The sequence below is a fragment of the Schistocerca cancellata genome, chromosome 9 (genome assembly GCF_023864275.1).
Source record: "Schistocerca cancellata isolate TAMUIC-IGC-003103 chromosome 9, iqSchCanc2.1, whole genome shotgun sequence".
In the NCBI taxonomy this organism is placed as follows: domain Eukaryota; kingdom Metazoa; phylum Arthropoda; class Insecta; order Orthoptera; family Acrididae; genus Schistocerca; species Schistocerca cancellata.
In genome coordinates this window covers 159,530,010-159,534,416 of record NC_064634.1, presented here as the reverse complement: position 1 = coordinate 159,534,416, position 4,407 = coordinate 159,530,010, and the positions used below count along the sequence as shown (strand labels likewise).

General features: G+C 47.8%; 1 pseudogene; it reads left to right on the top strand.

Annotated features, from left to right (window-relative positions):
- The first annotated feature begins 287 nt into the window (after nucleotides 1–287).
- Nucleotides 288–402, top strand: LOC126102430 (5S ribosomal RNA; annotated as a pseudogene).
- Nucleotides 403–4,407: the final 4,005 nt, after the last annotated feature.

Genomic DNA, 4,407 nt, shown 5'->3' with positions numbered 1-4,407 from the left:
GCGTATTGGTGTGTGGGGCAACGTTATCAGCACCTGACAGAGTTTCAAGAAGGCCTCATTGTCTGTCTCCATTTGGCTGGCTGGTGGAGTCGTGCAATATACAGATACGAGGGGCATTTCACATGAGACAGTGGCCCGATGTTGGACGGCATAGAAACGTGAGGGCAGGCATACTCCTCCGCAAGCAGCTTTCACGCCTTTAGTTTAAAGAAAATGAGGAAAATTGCGTGCATTCTGTCTTTGTGGGTGACTGAAACGCAGCATAGACTAGCTAAGAGGTGTAGATAGCCAACGGCCTCGCAGTGGTAACACCGGTTCCCGTCCGATCACTGAAGTTAAGCGCTGTCGGGCTGGGCTAGCACTTGGATGGGTGACCATCCGGTCTGCCGAGCGCTGTTGGCCAGCGGGGTGCACTCAACCCCTATGAGGCAAACTGAGGAGCTACTTGATTGAGAAGTAGCGGCTCCGGACTCGGAAACACAGACGGCCGGGAGAGCGGTGTGCTGACCACGTGCCCCTCCGTATACGCATCCAGTGGCGCCTGTGGGCTGAGGATGACACGGAGCCCCTGTTCGCACGGAGTTTAGTTTTAAGAGGGATAAATACATAACGACGACTTGTAAGAAGTGACAGTCAATATTGAGGGATATGACAGGAATGATCATTCGAAAAAAAAAGTCAGGCAAACATCGGCTCTGAAACGCATACCTTAAGAACTATGAGCAATTCTTGATCTTCGATGCTGTGAAACAAATCTCTTCTACTGCAAGTTCTTTGCTTTCCATATTTTGGGAACTGGCAATATGGACCAAAAAAAGCAAAAATGTCCAGTAACATGTGCTCTAAAAATGCATATCTTAAGATCTATGAGCACTTGCTCGTCTTCACTACTTTGAAAGACAACTCTTCTAATGAACAAGTGCGTATAAATTTGTAGGTATGCATTTTAGAGCACATGTTTACTGGACTTTTTTTGTTTTGATTCACGCTACCACTTCCCAAAATATGGAAAGCAAAGAGATTGCAATACACAAGATTTGTTTCACACCATCGAAGATCAAGAATTGTTCATAGCTCTTAAGGTATGCGTTTTAGAGCACATGTTTATTTTACTTTTTTTGTTTCGAATGTTCTATCTATCGCTTGAGCCTTGTCCAGCAGTTACACAGGGTCAGTCATCGTTCTACATCTACATCTACATCCATACTCCGCAAGCCACCTGACGGTGTGTGGTGGAGGGTACCTTGAGTACCTCTATCGGTTCTCCCTTCTATTCCAGTCTCGTATTGTTCGTGGAAAGAAGGATTGTCGGTATACCTCTGTGTGGGCTCTAATCTCTCTCATTTTATCCTCATGGTCTCTTCGCGAGATATACGTAGGAGGGACCAATATACTGCTTGACTCTTCGGTGAAGGTATGTTCTCGAAACTTTGACAAAAGCCCGTACCGAGCTACTGAGCGTCTCTCCTGCAGAGTCTTCCACTGGAGTTTATCTATCATCTCCGTAACGCTTTCGCGATTACTAAATGATCCTGTAACGAAGCGCGCTGCTCTCCGTTGGATCTTCTCTATATCTTCTATCAACCCTATCTGGTACGGATCCCACACCGGTGAGCAGTATTCAAGCAGTGGGCGAACAAGCGTACTGTAACCTACTTCCTTTGTTTTCGGATTGCATTTCCTTAGGATTCTTCCAATGAATCTCAGTCTGGCATCTGCTTTACCGACGATCAACATGATATGATCATTCCATTTTAAAACACTCCTAATGCGTACTCCCAGATAATTTATGGTATTAACTGCTTCCAGTTGCTGACCTGCTATTTTGTAGCTAAATGATAAAGGATCTATCTTTCTGTGTATTCTCAGCACATTACACTTTTCTACATTGAGATTCAATTGCCATTCCCTGCACCATGCGTCAATTCGCTGCAGATCCTCCTGCATTTCAGTACAATTTTCCATTGTTACAACCTCTCGATACACCACAGCATCATCTGCAAAAAGCCTCAGTGAGCTTCCGATGTCATCCACCAAGTCATTTATGTATATTGTGAATAGCAACGGTCCTGTGACACTCCCCTGCGGCACACCTGAAATCACTCTTACTTCGGAAGACTTCTCTCCATTGAGAATGACATGCTGCGTCCTGTTATCTAGGAACTCCTCAATCCAATCACACAATTGGTCTGATAGTCCATATGCTCTTACTTTGTTCATTAAACGATTGTGGGGAACTGTATCGAACGCCTTGCGGAAGTCAAGAAACACGGCATCTACCTGTGAACCCGTGTCTATGGCCCTCTGAGTCTCGTGGACGAATAGCGCGAGCTGGGTTTCACATGACCGTCTTTTTCGAAACCCATGCTGATTCCTACAGAGTAGATTTCTAGTCTCCAGAAAAGTCATTATACTCGAACACAATACGTGTTCCAAAATTCTACAACTGATCGACGTTAGAGATATAGGTCTATAGTTCTGCACATCTGTTTGACGTCCCTTCTTGAAAACGGGGATGACCTGTGCCCTTTTCCAATCCTTTGGAACGCTACGCTCTTCTAGAGACCTACGGTACACCGCTGCAAGAAGGGGGGCAAGTTCCTTCGTTAATCGGATTTGGCATGTTAATGTTTAAGGGGTGGCCAGATTCCCTTCCTGCCACCACCCTGTACCCCCCAGGATGGAATTAGTGTACCCCAACTGTCTGCGTCGAGTGTAACCCATGCGAGCCGTGTAACTGATGCGGAATATGGGGACCAGCCCGGTATTCACCTAGTGGGCCGTGGAAAACCGCGTGAAAACCACATCCAGGCTGGCCGGCACATCGGCCCCCGTCGTTAATCAGAAGGGCGGATTCGATCTGGGGCCGGCGCGCCTACCCGAGTCCAGGAAGCAGCGCGTTAGCGCTCTCGGCTACCCTGGCGGGTTTGTTTCGAATCATCATTCCTGTCATATGCCTGATGATTGACCGTCACCTCTGAAACACCCTGTATAACGACGACGTTTATCGTGAGTAAAATTTTAAGTCCTCGCTTTTACTGGGACGAATATCAGAAGTGGTGAGTGCAGTTCTTTTGAGCGGTAACATAGATGTGAACGTTCTAAACATCTTTCTACCGCATGTAACAGGCCTCACATTGCCACAGAGCCCTGCATCACTCACAAAGGGAAATGACGGTAAAAAAATGTTTCGCTATAACAACTTCTCCTCGCCTGCCTGATTATGTGTAGGCAGGGTGGGTAGGACAACCGTACAAGAAAGAAACATTATTACGATTTCAGATTTTTTGCTACGAAGACAATGTGGACCGCATTATGAAACGTCTGCACGCTGATGAGGAACAATGGGTCGCGCGTTGGCAGGCGACGGTATGTTTCATTTAGCGGCGGTAAACGCTAGGAGGCTAATTTGCTTATGTGCAGCAGCGAATTTCACGCGACATTCCGCCTTAGACAAAAAGCGACGATTTCACGCACACCCAGTGGGAGCCACGCGGGGAAGAGGGACCGCCGGCGTGACGGAGGGTCTCTCGCTGCCGGCTGCGAAGGATTTTTTTCCCTGGCGGCGCACTGCGCATGCGCCACGTGTCTGTCTCGGCAAGCGCGGGTCGCTACCGCCGTCTCCCTGCTAAATTCAGAGATAGGCCGCTAAGTTTGTTAGAAAACTTAGATGGCAACGCTTCTTCTTCTCGAAAAACAAGCATTTATCTCAATGTTACCCCCAACGATCTCAGTTCATTAGATCCATTGAGACTTCAATCCTTTCGATTTCCTCAGAAAGTAACTTTGTCTCCAGTTAGGTAGAATAACAGTTTAAAGCACAGATAACTTCCAGAACGAGATTTTCACTCTGCAGCGGAGTGTGTGCTGTTATGAAACTTCCTGGCAGATTAAAACTGTATGCCGGACCGGGACTCGAACTCTGGACCTTTGCCTTTCGCAGGCAAGTACTCTACCAACTGAGCTACCCAAGCACGACCCACGCCCCGTCCTCACAGCTTTAATTCCTCCAGTACCTCGTCTCCTACCTTCCAAACTTCGCAGAAGCTCTCCTGCATACCTTGCAGAACTAGCACTCCTGGAAGAAAGGATATTGCGGGGACATGGCTGAGCCGCAGCCTAGGGGATGTTTCCAGAATGAAATTTTCACTCTGCAGCGGAGTGTGTGCTGATATGAAACTTCCTGGCAGATTAAAACTGTATGCCGGACCGAGACTCGAACTCGGGACCTTTGCCTTTCCTCCAGGAGTGCTAGTTCTGCAAGGTATGCAGGAGAGCTTCTGCGAAGTTTGGAAGGTAGGAGACGAGGTACTGGCGGAATTAAAGCTGTGGGGACGGGGCGTGAGTCGTGCTTGGGTAGCTCAGTTGGTAGAACACTTGCCCGCGAAAGGCGAAGATCCAGTGTTC